A 21,683-nucleotide genomic window follows, 5' to 3' on the forward strand; every position below is an offset into this window, starting at 1 on the left:
AAATTTGGAATTTTTCCCTGAATTCTCTGAACTCTTCTCTGAAAGAAATGCCTGCTATCAAACAGACATTAAAAAAAAAAAAAAAGTGATTCATACTGAAATGGATGCAATTCTGATGTGATTTCTGGGTGTTTTGGACAAAAGGTGAAAAGCAAGATGCATTTTTATGAAATCGGAAGGTGCAAATTTTAAGGGATTCTTTAAATGACCATTTAAGGTTGCACATCTCTAGTCTGCAGCAGAACAGAAAAACAGAAACAAACCAAAACACACACCAGAGACAAAGGTGAAGCCAGCTGCAGGGATGTAAATGCGGCAGGCCCGTCAGTACAGTTCTGAGGTTTCAATAGGAATCTGAAAATATTCATCCTGTGAAAAATGTTTGCTAATGAGAGAACTCTATTGGGTTGTTTCCTATTCCCTCAAATATCTTCACAAAAGCAGTCCCATTCCACAACAAGATCCATTTTTCAGGCACTGTTTGCAGCAAGCACAGCGCACAGTTCATACCACCACGAATTCATTACTTGTGAAATCCTGGCTTTATGTTTTGTATTACAATTCATCACTTACGCCCCAGGAATCCTCAATCACAGGTAATAGGTATTTAAGCAGTTTCCGCTATGAATGCAGACTAAAACATCAGAAACATTTTCAATCTGTCAACATTTTCACAATCTACTGCTTTTCTTAATATCGCGGACAATAAAAAAGAGCTGCGGCTGATCAGAAACCTGCAATTCCATTCTGCCAAACAATTTGAGGTTTTGCAAATTGTTTTCACTCGGATGCAAAAGGAAACCGAAAGGTTCAGAAACTTGTGGCCAACGTGTGGCTCTCACGGCCCCCTTTTAGGGTCCAGCCCTCCTAAAATGCAAGCCCCCCTTTGCCTGCTTGGTGATGCAGGCAGCGTCCTGACCCCCGGGTTCAGTCTCTATTACACTGCAACAACAGTTTCATTTTCCTTCAGAAGCAAAGCAATTTCAAAGCCTTGAAATGTTTCTAATTACGTCTGTTGTTTATGAGTGCTACATGATCACTGGAGTATACGTGAAGAATATTTGCACTTTCCAGGAGTTTTTGAACTTCAGCCAGAATGTGACCCATAAAGCCCCACCGCCATCGCTTTCCTTATCCAGCCACGCGGTTTTTCTGAATGTTGCTGCAGCTTCGTCCTGCTGAAACTCTGAAATTTCTGCATAATACTTCGGTTGTGATTGAAAAAAAGTCTGGTCAAAATATTTCAGCCCGATCTAATTTATTACCCACTGTAAATGCCCGTGGAGTGAACTCATCTTTCTTATTTGCCAAACTACTGACCCAATCACTTTTTGTAATGCTGGATCAATTTTAGCTTAAATTGCTTTTGTCTGCATAAATTACATCCCTTTGTGAACAGGAGGGCTCCTGCCTCTCCCCACACGCAGCGAGCAGCATCTGAAAAGTTGATCCTTGAGTTTCAGGAATCTCAGGGGGAAACGAGGTATTTCAGAGATAGCATTTAAAGGATCGAGGCCTTAAATTGTATCGCATTGACCGCATCGGGCGCACTATTAGTCTTGCTGAAACCAGCAGAACTACTCACACGAGCAGAGATATGATTAATGCCTGCAGGAGTGCCTTTCCTTTGGGTGCAGTGGAAATCAGACGTCATCTTCGTGGTCAGCAGCGCTTGAAACGTGGCTGCACATGGGACGCGGGAAGCTCAGACAAGGGACCCAGCTCCGTCCCCCTTGGCAGGCTGTCAAGGCAGAAGCGGCTCTGAGCCCTGAATCAGACCAAAATTTCAAAGTGACAATCAGCTGCAATTAATAGCTTCCACAGCTGCTTTCCAAAGTCCAAAATAACGTTCGGATGCGCCTGTGCCTGATTTAAATCTCGGGGGATAAACTGCACGTAGGAAGGCTGACACGTGCCATAGACATAGTGTCGCCTATCATAAGCTCATTAACAAAGTAATCAAAGCCTGGATAGATCACTGTGAGCTCACAGCTAATCACCTCACCACACACAGCCCCGCGTGATGAAGGAGAGAATTTCACTCACAGACCCAAATTCACACCCGCTCCCCCCAAATCCGCTCCGATCTTTGATTTCACTGTAAAGCGTTTGACATCAGAAATAATGAGACACCCTTTCAAGAGTCGTTCCTTTTCATACGCTGAATGTTAATTTGAGCCCATCACTCATTAAAAAGGACAGTGTCACGTCGTCGGTCCTTGCTAGATTGGGAGCCATTATCCTGATGCTTAGATCAAAACCCTGAAGAACACAACGCGTGGGGCTACCTTGCGGGACCAGGACCTAAAAACCCACTCCCAGACACCCTCTAGCACCAGAGTATTTTAAAGCTGGCTCCACAGCTGTAATTTGCAGCTGCTGTTTAGATACTTTACGGAAACAGCCTGGCAATCTCATAAACAACAGCCTTATTGCAGCGTATCTGCCTGTATATTTTCTTGCTCCAGTGGGAAATGCTGCAGGGAGAATCTCATTGTCACTTCTGCCCTGACGTCCAGAACGACAACGTGCAAAGGAACAGCGAAATACCAAAGCTTCTCAATCTTTCTCCAGTCAAAATCCGAGATTTGCCTGTGTCGGGCAGCAGTTTGGGTGGGTTTGCCGAACCAGCTGACCCAACAAACTACACTTTTTCACTAATTAGATTTTCATTATCGGGACGTCTAGAAACCAGGCACAGTGCACAATTTATCTGCTGGCCTGGGGGACAGCTTTCAGTGGATAAACGACCAGAAGCCAGCTGTGAAGGAGGCCGTCCTGCTTTCTGACGGAGAACTTACAGCTTCTGGTCATTTGAGGAACCAAGAGTGTTTTCATTTCTTGCAGCTTTTCAAATACAGTCTGCATTTATGAAATATGCAGGGGCTATGCTTGCCTGCAAGTGACAACTGAAAATTAAGGCTGACATTAATCCCGACACTGCAGGGCTCTCAGTGGGGGAGGATTCTCCCTTAAATGGGAGATGATTTGTGGGTTTGCTCAGGAACCGAGACAGCGACAAGGCAAAGGCTCAGGAATTTTCCTGAACAGCACATTTAATGCCTCATCTGCTTGTCTGCAGCCCCTAAAACTTGGGCAGGCCCCAGGCTCCCAGCCTCAGCACTGGCAGAAGGAAAATGCCCTTTAACCTTATTTTGGGCTACACCCCCTCCACATGGACTTGGGTGAAGCGTTTCTAGACACGACGCTGATTTTTCCTGATGGATTTGTCCTGCTCAGGGGCTGGTGCATAAAAGAGAAGGATGCTATAAGGGTGATCCCGATGGTAAAAATTGCATCCTGGAGGAGATGCTGCCCCGAGGTTCCCAGCAGCTGTTGGGTGTATACATGTGATGCTGAAGCCATCCTGGAAGCAATACTGGTTTCCTGAAGGTGTGAGTGGCTTTGAGATCCAGCCAGAACCCCAGAGGTCTTGCTGCAGCTGATCAAAGCCTCTTCCCTCCACCGTGGCCTCAGTGCTCTCTCGGCCAAGTTCTGCATCCCCGTGTGTCACCAGGAGCTCTGGGAAATGTGTCTTGGGACAGTACTGCCCCTAAAGGAGTTATTTTGTTCTGCATCTTCCAGTGACATCCAGCAAAGGAGCTGCTTGCTTTACCACCTTTCTTTCCAGCACTGGAAGGCAGCACTTGAAGCTTCCTACCATTACAGCCCGCACTCCAGCCCCTACAAACGCTGCTTCAGGCACGGGTTTCCAGGCTGCAGGACTTATTTCCAGCTAGGAGCTGGCTTTGAATGCAATTAAACCCCAAGCTCAGGAGCACTAGAAAGGATGAGCCTTTGACGGTGCTGAACACTTATAATAAACTGAGTTTGGAAAGGAAGGAAAGGCATTTGCATACATCTGAGGAGGTGAAGAGGTGCTCCACTGACGGACCATTGCCAGCGGTATGGCAGTGTTGGTTTAAATCTCATTTGTTTGGGCAGATGCTGCTGCTGGTGGTGCTCAGGCCAACCCCTCATTCCCCTTTCTCTGCACAGAAACTCTGCTCATGTGACAGAGGCTGCACAGCCAGACAGGAGTGCCAAAGGGGGCATTTTGAAATTCTAGGTCAGGCTGAAGCCAAAGTGTTAGGTCTAAGGAGGGCCCCAAATTCTTCAAACATGACTCTTGCTGCTGCTGACAGTACCTAGCCCCAAAGGGTTACACTACCCTCAGCTTATTTTTAACTTCTGGCTTTGAAAGGAAGAAAAAGTTCTTTGGCAGCAATTTGCCCAGATTCATCCTTTGTGCCTCATGCCCTGAGCTATCGCCAGTCCCAATTTAGGTCTCGGAGGTCCTGGGGAAGCCAATCGCCTGGTCGGGGCGGTCTGCAGCTTCAGAGCACGCTGGAAAGCCGGGCAGGGGATGCTCAGACCTGGCAGGACATGAAAGGTGACCTGTGCTGCAATTAGGGGAGTGCAGCTTGTAATGAGCGGCGATTGCGGGCTGCGCTGCTCCGCTCGCTCGGCAGGACAAAGCGCTGCGGTGCTATTTTTATGAGATCATAAAATAGTTGCATTCGGTATGTTACCCTATTTTGTAACTACATTTTTATGAACCTAAAATAGCAGCTCGCAGTTACTACTTGGGATAAATTGCTACCATATTTGCCAATCACTTTAATACCCACCGTCAAAACAACTGCTGCAAAATGCATGTAAATTATATTTTACTCTACTCTAAGGTTAGTTAAGAGACCTACGTCCATCATTTCATCTCAGCTTTGCAAAGCACGTCCAGTGAGTTGGAAAATGGGAACTTATTTGATGCAAGAGAAGGGAGGGAAGTGATGTTCTGCAATCAATTTCAGCATTTAAACCAATTTTATTAAAGCAACATGCAGTGTTGCTGGTCCCCAGCGCTCCAAAATCAAAAGTACCTCAAAATAAAAAAAAAGTCTGCCTCAAAAATAATGAATTTTTTAACTAAATTTGATATTCTTTTTCAAATCTCATATTTAATCTTTTGTCCTAGCCAGGAATTCACATACCCATAACAAGTACTGCTGCAGCTATAACAGCATTGCTTGCAAGCTTCACATATTGCTGTGACTCCAGTAGATGGGCTCTGACTAAATAGCTGAAAAAATGTACGTACTGAATGTATATATACACTTTGATGGCCTTTCGTTTCTTTTATAGTGCTTTAGAAAACAGCAATTATGACTGTCTAGAATGACATTGAGTCAAATCTCTCAACCAGACATCTCCAACCCCTTTTGCATTTCTGCAACATCTCCCAGCTCAGTGGCACCACAAGGGCTTTGCGATACTGCTCTGCCCTTCTTGGCCTGTTTTTTTTCTTGTCTTTCTCTCCGCATCTGCCATTATTTCCATGTTCTCACACTGCTAGTGAATTCGCTTTGCACTGACACGGGTGCTGTGGGTGCCCGCAGCGGATCGCGCTGTTTATTTTGGGAGCAGTGTGTGCTGTCCTGGTCCATGGCGAGCTCCGTGGGCTGCTCGCCCAGCCTCAGGCTCCCCGCCTGCTCTGGGGATTTTTGGCCAGGAAAAGGCGGTCATTACCCAGTGGCAGTGAAGAGCAAGCAGAGGCTCCTGGCCCTCCCAGAGCCTCCAGTTTCGTTTGCTCTGTTCCAAACTGGAGCAGAGAGGGACCTACACCAGTGGCTGCTTGTCTGCACTTTTTCTTTCAAACTTGTGCACAAACATATTTCTGGCCTGTTGACCACAATCACAGGTGCCCACAAACATCTCATGGCTCTGATTTCCTAATTTCTCATGTCTCACCCTGCCTACACCCCCTCTCTGCATGGCCCTGTCCCCCCAAAGCATTGCCCTGCACCCCAGCACCCCCTGCCTGGCACAACCAGTGGCAGGCTCAGATGAAGAGAAGGAAACAATTGCAAGCAGTATCTGGAGCCAAAGCAGAACATCAAACACCCCAAAAGCGCTCACTGGGAAGGATACAGACTCACCACTTATCTACTGGGCAAGACCAGGGGAGCTTGTCCAGAGCTCAGGGGATTTCTAAGTGCTTATTTGGAGCTTCTCTTCCTGGGCCAGTTGTCAGCACACACACAGGAAGAGCTGCTTGGTGGGGTTTTTAAATGAACACAAGCCATTGCTCAGAGAAAAAGTACTAAAAAAAAAAATCAAAACAAAACACCACCAAAAAAACAAAAACAAAAACAAAAACAAAAAAAAAAAAAAAAAAAAAAAAAAACACACAAAAACACCAGATGTTCTTCAAAAAGTCAGCCCAGGTCCTGCTGTCAAGTTTTGATGACCAATTTAAGTGATAACCAATGCAGATGGGCTTTCCCTTCTCCAGCTACACATCCCTGCCTCCAATAGCCAGCAGCAAGAGTGAGGTCAGAGCCATGCCTCCACCACTGGCCAGATTTGGGGAAGGCAGCATGCTGTGCCTCTGGGTTTTACAAAGGTTGTATGTCTCAGCCCTGCTGCATGAGCAGTGGGAGCAGAGCTAACCCCAAGAGGACTGCACCCGAGCCTCACCATCCCTGGCAAGGGAAGCAGATCTGCCAGAGCCATGAAATGGCCACTTACCCCTGGGTCATGATTTGTTCTGCATTTGAACCTTCAGGTAATGGCTTTGGGTTGAGAACGACAATATTAGATTATTATTCTTATTAAACATTGGCAGAAGCTTGCAAAAATCTGACCTCATTCCAGTAAGTTTGTAAAGGGCAAAGAAACCCTATTACTGGTGAAATGAAGAACTTAAAAAAAAAAATAAAAAAAATGTTTAAGTTCTCAAATCTCCCTCATAAATTACAGGCCACTCCTGATCTCAGCTGCACTGGTATAAATCCAATTCAATTCCACTGATGCAAATTGACTTGTGGCTTATTTACTCCAAATAACTGAGGTGTCTATTTGACCTACATGTGAAACATTTGAAATAAGGAATGGCATCTCAATGCAAAATGTTTTGGTAAGCCACAACTACCTTCCCTCATCTGCTTGTACTCGCAGAGCACTGTTTGGCCTAGAGAGGGGAGCGTGGGGTGACAGATGGGATGGAGGTGCAGGAGATGCTGGTCCTGCTGCAGTTCCAGGCACTGCTGTGCTGTCTGAGCTGCATCGCTCTGTAGGACCCCATCTCCTGCTTCACTTCACCCACTGCATCCTGCCCACCATGAGGCCATGGTGTGTGGTGGCCTTTGTACCCCCACCACTGCAATGCTGTCACCCTCCAGCAGAGCCAGGGACCCAGAAACAGGGCACGGTCATGCTGCATGCAACCATCCGTGCTCTGAACTCGTTACCACAGGCTCCCCCAAATTGCTTTTGGCTTGGGGCAAACCTCCCACAGATGTAGAGCACTGGGGACAACAGGATCTGCCATACTGGCCAGGACCTCGAGGCATTGCTGCTGCAGAAATGCCTGTGCCAATACCCAAAGGATTCAAGTTTCCACTACACAGCACCTTGAACTAGAAACATTAGCAGCCCGATCCTGCTTGTGCACACCCCTTGTGCAAAGCAGCATGACTTATCCAGCACAGGATCAGAGGCATGCTGCAGGAAGAGGCCATTTTAGATATCAAAAGCAGGCAAACTATGCAGCTGTTGGCAGGATTAAAGCTGCCTCTTCAGAGATACTGTCTACAGGGCACCTGACGGAGGTTCCCCATTTTTTATTTTATTTTTTCCACTGAAAGGACTCACGGATCTGGCAAGCCTAGTGTTTTGTGGCCCCCACACAGATGCTGCAGCACATCTCCACACACACCATGCCAGCTGGCAGCAGGGCCGTGCTGTGAGAGGTGGCCCTGCTCCGATTGTTGCTGCCTCGTTCAGGCCTCTCAAGCCCCATGTCCCCTCCTCACGCTGCAATTCTCCCCCAGCACACCACAAATTTGCCCCCCAGGGAAAGCTCTGACCTACCTGAGGCACAGCACTTCTTGCCAGAGCACCAGAGCTGGAGACCGCCACAGCAGCTCCACCCAGACCGTGCTCCTGGCGGGCAGGGACCTCACACCTCTCCTCCACCAGGCTTGAAGTACTACCGAAAATGAGCACAGAGCACAGTCCCGGTGGACTCGGTGTCCTCTGTGCATGGGGTCACCAAAGCAAGGCCAGGCCCATTGGCCTGGCCTTGTGCTGAGACCATGGCACCTCCCAGCAGAGCTCTGCCTGCCCACCTGGGGACCCAGGGCCCTATGGAGCTGGCTGCCTTTGGAAGGACTTCAAATGACACTTCCTTTCAAAAAAAAAAAAAAAAAAACAACACAAACAAAACAACAAAAACCAAACCAAACCAAACAGAACAAAAAAACCATGATAGATTCTGTTCTCTAGTACCTTATCATGGATTTCAGCACAGAAATTCCACCTCTGAGGGAATCATGCACCAAGGAGCAACCCAAAGATCCCACAACTGGGAACTGCAGACACCGTTCCCCAGGAGCTATTTCCATGCTGTCACAGGGCTTCCTCACCTGCCCCGAGCAAAGCACAAACCCTATATAACTACACAAGTACAAACCCTATATAACTACACAGGAGCCACCAGGATGCTTTTCCCAGGGCGTTTTGGGGACTCCTGCCTCCCATCTCCTGCAACAACGGGTGTTCGGAGCCATCCCTGGGGATAACCCCCTCGGATACGGGTGTCTTTGAAGGGGAGTGACAGCAAGTCAGGATGCGGCCCTGATTGGCATTTCCAGCGGCAGAGGATTGTGCTACAGCTGCTGCCAGCGGCGCCTGGCACGGCCGGTGACAAGCCGCTTGTCGCGTCACCCGGAGATGAGAGGCGGCGACGTCAAAAGGGACCCTCTGAACACCAACGCCACAGCACAAAAGCGGCAGTTCAAAGCCCCTGGTTCCCCTCCTAGGGAGGCAGCCTGGTTGGTAATGACACTAATTTATTGTCTTTTTTTTTTTTGTCTTTTTTTTTTTTTTTTTTTTTTAATTACAGTCAAAGGGTTTTGCCTTTGAATCTCTTTGGCTGGATTGATAATGACATTAAATCTTATCTGAGTTGTAATGAAGGATAGTTTAAAAAAAATGAAAAAAAATAATAATAAAAAAGCCTCGAATGCAAAGTTTGGGCCTTACGACTTATTTACTCTACTGGCCGCAAGCCAGATTAATTCAGGGTGTAATTTCATGGACTCCTGAATTTCATCAAGCTAAGAGGTTGACTGTATAAAATAGTTGACAGGTATCAGTGGAGGGGTGATCTTAGGTCAGCCTTAACCATCAATAGAGACACCCCCCGAGGCTCTCACAGCACATTCCTCTACCCTAGCCTTGTCTGCAGAGCTTCGTTTTTTTGTTGTTGGCTGATGTTTTGTTCTGAAATCACTGTGCTGCAGGAACTTTGCTGTACACACATGTACCCAAGGGAGCTGCATGAGATGGAAGAGTGGCAGAGAATTGCAGGGGCCTTCTTTAGATGTCCCCCTGAAACCTGGGGCTTTGGTGGCTCATCAGGTTGGCGGCCTCAGTCCCCTTTGCTACAAACACTATCTACATCTCACTTTTGGCAGCACCACTGGGGATCTTAAAGAAAACTCAAGGAGCCCCTGAAATGGTGCTCTCAAATGCATTCCCAAAGATGAGACATGCAATTGCAAAGTGAAAGATGCATCCCTGGGGCGAAGTACCACTGCTGCTTGTGAGAAGCTGTTGGCCCACCCCAAAAGCTGGTGGCTCCTTTGGTGCCAGACCAAGAGACAAATGGTTGCTTGGCCAGAGCAGGGCTGTCTACAATTTCTGAAAAGTTAACAGAGCTTCTTGGCTGCAACCTCAGTGCGATGTTACTCTTTATCCATATTACAGGCCTGTGTTTAAACATCGTAATGATCCTGGTAATATGTTTCCAGCTGCTCACCACCCTGGATAGCCAGTTATTAAAAATAAACTTGCATAAACATGACATTTCTTTTGCATAGCTCATACATTTTGCTCTCTTGCTCATGCTAAGAGGTCACCAAGCTCCGTTTGTCATGTCACTGTGCGTTCCTATGGGAATGGCCGTCAGCAGGGGATTATGTCCTGTGCTGCGTCTGGGTGAAGAGCAGGGAGATAAAGTATGCTTAAAAAGACTCTTTGTGTACATATGATTTTTCTGTATTGCTTAGAGAGCAGTGTTACTGAACATTGATCTTCAGCTTGATGATGGGTTTCAACAGTTGGTCTGCTGCCTCCTCGACATAACTAAAAGTTCATTGGGGGAGCGGAGGAAGATTAATTAAAGTGATCTGAATGGTTAGTCTTTCTATTGGAAATGATCATCTATGGAGTGGTATAGCAATATATCATTAATCTGGAAAGGTCAGTTATGAAGAAATATTGATTTCAGAAGTTTGGTTTGATTACATTGCTGTAAAGTGTGACATTAAAATCCTGCTGTTTGTGTCTCTGGTCTGAAATCAATGGAAAATGTGGGCTTGGATTTGTTTCCTTTTTCTTTTTTTTTTTTTCTTTTTTTTTTTTTTTCTTTAAAAGCAAAAGACAAAGAAAAAGAAGAAAACTTCCAATGGCATTAACTACCCAGAGTAAATTGTTACTTAGTTGAGGGTGACGGCTGGTTCTATTAAAAAGATACTGTCAAAATGCTTAGACCCAGCATTTATAATCTAGTTGATGGAATTTCCTGATGATTTTGCATCAAAATGTTTCCCTGATGTCCATGAACATCAGCCAGGCTGTGATCATCAGGACAAAGCTGCCTGTGGCACCTCCAGGACTGTGAGAGTTTAGAAAAGCGGGCAAGATTTCTAGTGTATTACGTGTAAATATTTCAAGGAAGCATTTGCAGACATTTCTCACTTTTTATAGCCAGTATCACAGTGTTATGATAGCTGCAAAGCTAAGCCCGTTTCTAAACAAAGCCCCAATAAAAGAGCATTATTCATTAACTACTCAACAGCAATCTTCTGCTGGGAGTAGGATTAGACCCGTCACAACCATCTCTCCCCTTGCAAACCACGGGCAGGACACACTCTGGCTCTCATGCAGGATCATGGGCTTTCAGACACCAGCCCTGCCTGCAGGAGGCAGACATACCTGGCCTGTTTTCTCTCCGTGTATGGGCCCACAGTGTTCCCTGCAAACAGCATCACAATGCCAAGGATGTATAATGGCAGGAATCCCTCTGTGTGCATTAATTATTAGTCTGATATTGCTGATGCTTGGATTTCACCTGCAAAATCCAGAGTGAGGGCAGACCTGGGAGCACAAAGGTGGTGACGCCACCTCTTGTCCCTCTCTTTTAATTTCGTAAAACAAGTCAGGATGTTTTACGGTGCTGCAACAGTGTGACATCCCACAGAAAAAGCTCAGTTCAGCAAAGTGCTTTACAGAGAAGCACGTGTAAAGCAGCCACGAATGTGAGCCAAGGCAGAGGGCAGGCAGAAGCAGTGGGACGCCACCAGGCACAAGCTCTGCTCTCCTTCAACAGCCAGGGACAGAAACTTGGGCAGGAAAAGCTGCTCTTACATGGCCCCACTGACACCCCGAGCCAACACCACCAAGTCACTGCCGGGCGTTTATCGAGGCTGCTTTGATGGGGGAAACCATGCTCTTATTGTTTATTATTCTGCTTTTGCCTTGTAACCTGCTTCACTAAAAGCCTTAAACGAAACAACTGCCATTAAAAAGCCATCAAACAGGATTTTATAGTTCTCCCCTTCGCTGTGTAGAGCTAACAACTTATAAAAATTTATTTTGCACTCTGCTCAGTTCCATTAAAAGGCTACCAGGGTTTATTTTTAGGCTTTATCTCGGCACTGCGTTACCTAGCTTGTAACAGCCAAGGTTTTGTTTTGTCACCTCAAGGCCTAATCATAGTGGGATTTGCTGACATTAAGTCAGCAAATATATCTAGAGACATCAACTATGTAGAAATGCTTTCAACTGACATGGGGTATACAAAGGGAAAGGGGATCGCACGCTCTCTTATGGTGCAAACGCCAAGAAAGGAGTAATTATCCATGTCAACATCCTAATTTCCAGCACTTTGATCAGAACGCTTTGAATTGTAAATATTGGGGAGGGGGGGGGGAAAGTGTCATCCATCAGTTTTAATGAAAGGGATCCTTGCCCTCAGAGTGCCACGCGCTGCACCAGAGAGGTCTGAAGTCGCCTCCTGGATGGCCCCGAGAGGCCGAGCGCCTTCAAAGCCGAGGCTGCTGTCAGAGGGAGCACAGAGCCTGGGGCAGGCACCGGGCTGGCCACCTCCACTGAGCACTCTGCAGCCCAAGCCAGCCCTTCCCAAAGCACAGACTCACTTTTAAACACACACCAGCCCCCCCGGAGCCAAGAGGCTCGGGCACCCTCCTGCAGAGCCATGCAAAACATTTTGGAGCAGAGCTGCAGCCAGGGACAACTGAGCTGGCAGCAGGATTGGACACAGCCACTAAAAAAAGTGAGGGGTTGTAGCATGGGTGGGCACAGCCAACCCAGTTCAGCCTAGACAAAGGGGTGAGAGTAGCAGTGGAGACACTGCAGGGCACAAAACACGGCTGGTGCAGATCCAGTCCCCAAAGACTTCAGCACACAAGGCTACCAGGGGATAAAATGAAAGACGTGATGTCACATCCCCAGTGCTTTTAAGCATAAATACATATCTTATACAAGCTACCTTTGTTTCCACTGTGAGGAGAGCACCAGCGTACAGCACCCAGCACAGGGTGCACACCCCAGGGCTGCCCGCCTGACCACAGCACTGGTACCAGCCCTGCAGAAACCTGTACTGGGGGGACTGAAAGCTGGAATTGGTAGAAAAGGAGAGTTTCTATGTTGGCTGGGCAGCATGAATCTGTACTGCTCACACAAGCAATTCAAAAACTCTTTCACCAGTGTCAGGATGTCACAGCAGATAGGGAGAAGGTGGACCAGATCCATTCAGTACCAGTGAAGTGGCTGGGAACAGATGCAAGAGCAGGCCTGGGGTTGGGAAGGTAAGTTTTGAGTCTTTCTGAATTACCACCGTATATACACTCTCTCCCTGACCATCTGCCGCTGATCTCTGCAGGAGATGGCCTGGTCTGACCGAGGATGGCAGCAATCAGCTGCCCTGGGATCATAACCACAGCCAGCCACGATGCTATTCTGCACAAAACCCCATCAACACGAGGAACAGAAGCATGTCTTCCATCACATTTGTCAAAACATAGTGATTTGCCAAAACATGGCAAGTTTCCCTATATTTTGAGTGCACACATGGCCAAGATGATATACATCCCTGATACTATGGCAACCTTATTCAGATGTTTACTTGACATGAATTGTGCAAGCAGCTAAGGCTTTAATTCAACTTCCGCGTATTCAGCTGGCCCTGAAGCATCCCCAGGCCTCCACGGCCACAGCCTAACCCAAGGCTCTGCAGCAGACGTCGGCAGGGACCAGCGATGCTCCTCTTGCCATGAACAAGGAGCACCCACACCGCAGGAGGGGGAGCTGCTCACCGCCTCCCCAGGTAGGAAGGGTTGTGCTTTGAGCACTGCCTGGTTTTCCGTGAAGTTGTGTTAATTAACAAGATTAAAACATCATCTGACAGGTACAGCTCCCACCCCTCCCACTCGCTTGACATGATTGTAAAGTGTTAACAGCAGACGTCAGTCCTAGAGACTGTAAAAATGATCATCTCAGAGCTATTAATGCAGCACCGTGGTTGGGGAGGGGGGCTCTTTAAAGAGCATATAGCATTAAACCTCTAGCTAGATGTTAAGGGGATTTCTTAACCTGCAAAATTATAGTTATGTGCAAAAGATGGGAGGGAGGCAGGGGGGCTTAATTAAAAATCCATACTTAGCTGGCACAACACTGTACTTAAGGGCTCTGGAAGAAGCCATTTAAACAGGTAAAATACTACCCCAAATGCAGAGATGTCTCCTGGATAAAGAGGCCCTTTGTATCTTTGATGTCCTGTAAGTGCCATTCTCTTTAATTTTCCCTTTCCTAACAGCCATAAAGGACATTTTAAATGCATGAGGGACACTCAAGCTGCGGAGGCTATAGTACAGGTGTTGAGTGCAGTGAAACATTCCTGGAATGGACTCCAACAAGGGCAGCGGTCATTCAAAAGTCAGAGGAGCCTGTAGAGATCCTAGAGGGGACAAATTCCTAAGTAGCTTTATTTGCTGCTGGCAGTATGGCAGCATGTGTGAGACCAGAAAAGGATCCCCTGCTAAATGATGGTCTGCATGAAAAGGCAAACCCCATGCTGGACAGCTTGCGCTGGAAGGTATGTGTGCTATAGGGAACCCCTGCCCAGTTAGCCATGGCTCTCCAGTGGGAATGCAGAGTCTGCTGGCAGAGGAGCAGCACTACAACCCCAACAGCATTAGGTGGGAGAAAAGCTAACTTCTAAACCAGCCCAAACTGATAGTTTTCTCTGGTGCAGTCCCCAGTTGCAATAACATATTCCCTCTCTCCTCAAACCTCAAGCAAAGCAGGGAAAAAAAAAAAAAAAAAAAAAAAGCCACCCAGGCTGATTTTAAGGGTTGAATTTAGACTAAGCAAATGCAATTTTCTTGTTACTGCATTCGGTGAGGCATGCACTAACGAGTTACCAGCTCAGAGCTGAGCTGCGCTCCCTCTCCACCAGCCTTCAGCAGGAGTCCAGCCAGCACAGCAGTGTTAGTGAGGCCATGCATTCCCCTCTCCTCTTCGCCAACATCACATCAGCAACATAGTTTAGGTTTGTACATAAGGTAGGCTGGCAGGTGAATATGCTCAAACACAGTAAAACAAGGCAACACCGATGCCTACCTGACTTGCACTGTTGCAGCATACAGTGCCAGAAGCTATAGGACCAGAGAGCTTCTCAGCCAGGTTTTGATACAGCAGCTTATACCAGCAGAAGGTCTCACGTCTCCTGCTCCGCTATAGGTTCAAATGTACATATGACCAAATTTACAAAGGAATTCCACCCATGCACTTACTCTTTGGAGGTAGATGTAACCAGCCCATAAATTAGGAATAACTTCTAAGAGCTTGGTTTGAACTGAGAGGGAACACATTCAGATGCAGCCTGATGACTTCAAAAGGAGCAGCTAATTACATGAAACAATAAACAACACTGTTCACATGGGACTGCCCAGGTCAGCACTGGATGGGAATCCCCAAATCCAGGAGCAGTCCCTGAAACGAAGCCACAGCCTTCATTTGACTCAGGCACCTGGGCAAACTTTATAGCCACGATTTCTCCTACTCAATGAAAATCACGTTAAGAGCTCATTTTCATGGGACTTCCCATAGACAGAGGTCTGCATTAGTGTTGTGTCTACACAACTCCATTGGGCCTAGAGGGTGGACGAGAGCTGTACCTAGGAAGGGATCGCCATCTAACAGCATCAAGAGGTCCTTCCTTAGCAGAGCACAATAAGGGTACAGCTGATGGTAGAAGAGCGGCTCTCACTCACCCCAGTCTTCAAATTTTGCATTAGTGCAAGAAGAAGAGTAGGCATGGGCTCTCCATCACCCTGTGCCATGGGCTGTCATTTATGCAGGTGCAGACACACATTTATGCAGGTCTGGTCAGGAGGCACTCACACAGCCTCAGCACAGCTGTAGGAGGAACAGCGTAAGTCAGTGGTGTTCTGCATGGTTGCTGCAGATAGCATTGAACATGGGCCCCGCAAGCAGAGAAACCGAGTTCTCCATAGAAAGTGCCTGATTTTGGAAAGCAAAAAGTAAAAGCAGGAATTAAGCTTCTGGGGCACATGGGAACTGTGAAACCTGGGTTCCACAACTGCTCTTTTTATTAACTTTCACAAAGATCTTGAGGAGATGCTTTAACTGCTCTATCCTTTAAACTGGAGTAATAATGCTGTTGTGTTTTGAAGTGCCCATGGGAGATGGGGAAAGATTTTTTTTTTTTTTTCTCATTATTACCTCCAGCCTCAACAGCATCTCATAAAGCAATCATTCGTGCTCCTTCTTCAGGGATCACCTCTGGCATCACATTCCTTGCAGGTCATTGATCTTGCACTTTCTGCACAGACCCAACAAGGGCTATCAGAAGATCCCTCTGCAAGGTGGTCACGCACCCTGCTGAAGCTGTCAGCTTTGTAAGGGCTGGGCTGGCAGTGAAAATAGCATGAGAAACTGCAGGGAAACCACCAGCAGGCAAAATACTGCATGTCAAGGTGGTAGAAGTCCTAGAGAAAAAGTCCTCACGGTTTAATAGAGAAGGTCAGACAGAAGTTATGTTTGTGTTTTCCAGCATGATTGGATTATAAATATAGTCAGAGGCATAGGACACAGGGAGCTCTAGATCGTATTGGGATGCGTCACTTCTGACATGGGCGGATGATGCCTTCATAAACCTGGCTCTGCTGTCACAAGCCACAGCAGCGCACAGCACAAGTGCGGTGGGAGCAGGCAGAGAATAAAAGACAAGAGCATGCAGGGGAGCCAGGGGGCAGGCAAAGCAATTATTAAGTTATATATGTTTGGCTCTATCCTGCGTTTTATTCCAATAGCTAAACAAAGGTAGATTGTATCATTAAGCTGCACCCGTGGCAGGAGCGGGGGAAGAGCTGCCAGCTCAAGCAATTTCATGAGGTCATGACGCAGCCAATACATCTTTGATGTGCACAGGATACATCTGCTCTCTGCAGCCCACAAACCTGTTTTTTCTGCTCAACAACTCTGGAAAAGATTTTCAGAAGTATTTAGAGGATTTATGGCCACGCACTCCTTTAAAATGAGCTCTCTGCCCACGTGCACTAGGCAGGTTGTTGGGCTCTGCCAAAGGTATTGGCACCTCGTGCAGTTGGTGCTAGTCAGTCAGCAGGATTTATGCTCCCAAAGCTCTTAGGTGCAGATAAATCTTCTCCAGGGTAAGCCCTGGTCTCCCGGTCAGATCCATGTTGAAAAGTTATGCAGTTTCACTAAGCCTGCAGGATGTCACTTCAGAGGGATGGTCTCAGACTGCAGCTCGCTCAGAGCTGGTACTGAGGAACGGATTCGTTTAACAACAACTCGAGCTGTTTTTGTTTCCTATCAAATCTGCAATATCACAGCCAAATGTTTAGGTGACTTCTGGGCAATATTTGACCTATTCATAGCAAAAGTACTAATAGGCATGTCAGGAGTAATCTGTTTTCTGCTTTTGAATTCATCACCCATCACCACTTACCCTTTTCCTGAGGATATTGCAGTTCTAGCAGCAGAGATGATTTACTCAACAAAAAGGTGAATAGATTAGATGAGGGGATAGACAGTGGACGTACAGAGAAGAAATGGTGTTATTTAACACGTCACATCTGGAAGACATAGCTGGATACTCTTGCTGCCTCACATCCTCCAGCCATGGGGATGCCCAAAGCTGGAGAAATGGGAAGGGATGTTGTGGGGCTCCTGCTGAGGATGTGAGCAGATGGGCTCTGCAGTCACCACACTGCAGCAGTCCCCAGGCACACAGCTGAGTGACAGTGCACCTTGTCACCAGTAGCTTGGACAGCAAACATCACTGTCCCTTACCCATCTTCACATAGTCAGCTACAGAGCACTGAGGGCTGGAGCTGTATTACCCTTTCCTAGGAGAGATGTGTTATAGAAGTATATATAGAAGTATAGAAGTATAGAAGTAGAAGTATAGAAGTATTGCCATTAATTCCCCGAACTTTCTGTGTTTACCTTGCCTGTTGTATCTAATAATTAGGAAGCAGAATTTTGAGGAGAAATCAAAGAAAACTGACAGCGTCCCCTAGGCTGAGGCATGGGAATACATTTCTGGCTCTCACACATGACTCCAAGTTCCACTGCCTTCTCAATACTGAACACATCCCTTAATCCACTCTATCAGTCCCAGTCAGAAGTGGAATTAATTCCTACCCTGCTATCACAACAGAACTATTTTTTTTTTTTTTTTTTTTTTTTAAGATCAGAGAGTTTTTTTAAAACAGCAATACAGAAGACTTCAGAATAGCCCAGCATTTAGCTTCGCAGTAAATCCCACTTGTACACCAACAACCCAATCTCAAAGACTCAGACCTAACCCCACAGGCATGCAACTGCGTGCAGAGATAACAGCCAAGCCAGGGAAGCCACCACACAGCCACCACATTCAAGCACTGAATGCCCCCTTGTTTGACTTTCACTAATATTGTTTAATTATATTGCTACAAGGCAAGAATTCCCATTTGTCGGCAACTGGGAAAGTGCTTAAGGTGATGATATTGTTCTGCTTGGGTGGCCTGTGCCTGAAGGTAATCTTTCAAAAGCAGCTGCTTTAAGTGTTAGTTAAATGGTACCCAGGGATTCACTTGACACAGGTGTCATGTTTAATCTTATTCATATATCAATAAAACTGGTACCATATGTGCAGGTTGGTTGGCAGCACTGAACCTCCGAGACAATCAATATTTCCATTAACAGACTCATCCTCACTGGTCAAATCCACCGCAGGCTCCCAACTTCAGCCTTCCCCAGCCTGCCTGCATCTAACCCCTGCCTTCCAATTGACTCCTCAAGCATTTATTCTCTGGGGATTACACTGCAGGACCTCAATATTGCAGCTCAGCTTTTATTTGTGCACACATTTCCCCCAGCTACGCATTAGCGTGTAGCAGGGAAGTGGTGGCTGTCAGGGTTTAAGTATGTGCTGTTACTACATGTGTTTATCTAATACTTTTTAGCAGAGGCTCTCAGAGCACTTTGCTGCAAGCTCCATTGCTGCAGCCACATGAAGGTCAGTGGTGGCTGCAGGAGGGAAAGTCCTTGCCCAGGAGTGCCAGGGACAGCCTGGGAGCCCTGATGCTCAGCATACAGCAGCATAAGTTAATGCACATACAGGAGCTTGGGCATTTACAGCTCCATGGCTGTTCCACAGCAGCTGCCCAGATGCATGCTGTGCTCAGGGACACGAGGTGGCTTGTGTTAGGCCATGGACTTCCTCTAACAGCTCTCCCCAGGATGCAGCTCCGCTGTTTGCAGGACTGTAGGGTGATTTTTTCAATTTAGCAGTTACAGGTGTATCTAAAACTCATTAATATCCAAGCTAAGTTTGAGAACATGGTGCCTAATTCCTCACATATCGACCTGCTCCCACCACTCCCAGTCAGGGGTCTGGGAGGAGCAGTGGCAAGGAGAGCTCAGCAGAGAGCCCAAACACAGCTCCTTTGGACACTGTGAGGACAATAGCCAGGATCGCTTCTTTTCTGACACACTAACTTAAAATTAGGCTTAGCAGCTCTTAAAGGAGAACCCAACACAATGCATCACCATCTCCGATTTAGCTGCCAATAGCATGGAGCAGCATGGCCTCAATAAGCCAGGACAGAAATAGCAGGAACGCTAACGGCGGAGCATTGGCAGGGCCGCATGCGAGAAGTCAGCACAGAACCTGCTTTTTTTAGCTGAGACTGCTTCTCATTTAGGTGAGCACAGAAATTTTGCAGTTTAAAAATACACTTGGTAAGGTTATTCTCCCTGGCCTCTGCGTTTGTTTCACTTGGAGCGCAGGGTGCTCCTTCCATCCCTGGGCAGGGGAAGGCGCCCGCAGCCGCACTGCCTGGATGGGATTCATCTCCGGACAAGTCACCTGGCAGAGCCAATCCCCAACTTAGCCTGAGAGACAGATTTAACACTCCCAAATGAAATGTTAATGCAGGAACAATCCCCTATAACATCCGCACCGTAAATAATTTACTTTCCTTCCCAGCGCTGAGGAAGATTAATGGACGGCTTTTTGAAAAAAAAAAAAAAAAAATCAAGTTAAAACATTTGCAGGCCCCGGTGTCATTGCAATAATAGGCAGCACGTGTAAACACTGCAAGGACTATCCATTTAGGAGCAGCTCGCAGACCACACAGTGCACAAGAGGCAGAGCTGCCCTTGCTATTAAGGGGCCATTTTGAGTTTCCATTTGCAGCTGGGAGAGGCGGGGGATTCACTGGCCGGGCTCAAGGCACCGGTTATTTGTTATGATGAACTCCCCGAAACAAAGAGATTAAAATAAGTCCAAAGTGTTTCTCTGACAAATGTTTAACGTCACCCGCAAGATTTATAGCACTTCTGTTCCCCCTCCAAAAGCTTTTAGTTCAGTGGCAGAGGTTACCAAGGGCTTGTCCACTGGCTGCCGGCTTTATAGTTTTAGCACTGGCCAGAGAATAATCCAAAGTTTCAATAATGAGTAATAGCACTTTCAGCTCACCATCATCATTTGTCCTACATCCATTATTGTCCTAAGAGACCCATCTCACTGATGTAAATGGTGCTGGCAGCTGGTGTGTCAGCATTTCACACCTCCGCAGCTGCCGGGCTGCGCTGGCAGCAGCTCCACTCCCCATCCAAGCCTCCCAGCCCCTGCGCCCAGGAGATGTCCTTGCTGCCACCTTTGGTGCTGGGAAGCCTGGAAGGGGTGGCCTGGCACAGGTATGGGCTCTGCAAAGCTTTTGGGAAGGGTTTCTGCTATACCCTTGAGACTGCCATGCCATGATGCAGTGGGAGATGTTGCTCTCCCCTTGTAAGCACTGCTGCAACACCTCAAGAAAAGCATTGCCACCCCTTTCCTTCTTTTCTGCCCCACCCCAGGGATCCCTCTCCCTGCTCTTCTCCCCTCCTTCCAGGGGAGGGAAAGGATTAGACCAGCAGCAGCAAACCCACAAGGAGCATGCACAGGGAATGGGGATCTAGCCTCAGGTGCCACAGGTGTGGGCTGGAGGCAGGGGGTGATGGCTGCTGGCAGCACTGCTCACTCCTTTACACCAGGTAGCAGCCACTGTAGGGCCACCCATGGCCACAGTGTCCTGCAGCCTAAGGTGGAGCCCCCCACTCTGCTCCCCCTAAATCCACATGTTACAGCCCATCATGCACAGCCTCCAAGCTCTGTGCTCCACTGGATAATCTGTCTGTATTAACACATCGATTTTCTCCCCTTGTTTGCTTTTTAAGGAGACTGCAGCTGTTCAAAACAAATGGCCCATGCTGCAAGACCATGGCAGAATACCACACCCAGCAACTCTAGGCTGCCAGCAGTGCAACCTGCCAACAGGACAGCAAAGTGGGCACATATGGGCTACAACAGATCTCCCAGAGTGTGAAAGAAGGTGCTGGGTTTCCCTTGGCATAGCTGATCTACACATTACCCCAGCAAGCTGGAAGTTCCTTCATCTCAATTAACATGTCCCCATGTCTGCATCACGAATTGCATGGTGCCCTCGTGCTTGCCTCAGTTTGCATCCACAGCACTGCTTTGAATGTTCTCACATTGCTCCTTTCCTTCCTCCTCACTCACCCAGGTGAAGGTGACGCAGCCCAAATACGTTCAGCAGAGCAACCGAGCAAGAGCAACAAGCCACCACAGACAGCAAACCAGCCAGGCTGATCTACAGGTGCAAACAACTCCAGGTGATTGACCAGCTTTCCAAAAATCATTAGAGGACTGAATCATCACAGCATAAATCACCAGTCTCAGCTATCACAGGGCTGGCTGGACACTAACAGGTCAGCTCTATTGCCCAGATGGAGAACTTAATCACCCCACTGTTAGTTTGTGTAATTACTGCAGTTATGAATCTAATTCTTTACCAAACCCTTTCACATCCAGCCCCTGTATTTGACTTGCTAACCTCATCTGTACACAGCACTGCGGTAGGTAGGTTTTTAACCAAGTAATAAATCAGGTGATTGCCTCCAGTGCAACTCAAAAGCTTGACTCTAAGAGTGGCTGAAGACCCTCTGCCCAACACTGCTGACCCTGGAGTCAGGCCAAGACAAAACTGGTACATTTAAGC

At 47.3% G+C, this 21,683-nt stretch overlaps 1 protein-coding gene across 1 annotated transcript in view; it reads right to left on the minus strand.

The window, feature by feature from the left end:
- COX10 (cytochrome c oxidase assembly factor heme A:farnesyltransferase COX10) overlaps positions 1-8,018 on the minus strand; it is a 149,431-nt gene extending 141,413 nt beyond the window's left edge. Inside the window, exon 1 of the mRNA XM_084492617.1 lies at positions 7,873-8,018. The gene's annotated coding sequence lies outside the window, so the exon portion shown is untranslated. The remainder of the gene's footprint in view (positions 1-7,872) is intronic.
- Between the last annotated feature and the right edge of the window lie 13,665 nt (positions 8,019-21,683).

Source organism: Aythya ferina (assembly GCF_964211825.1).
Source record: "Aythya ferina genome assembly, chromosome: 18".
In the NCBI taxonomy this organism is placed as follows: Eukaryota; Metazoa; Chordata; class Aves; order Anseriformes; family Anatidae; genus Aythya; species Aythya ferina.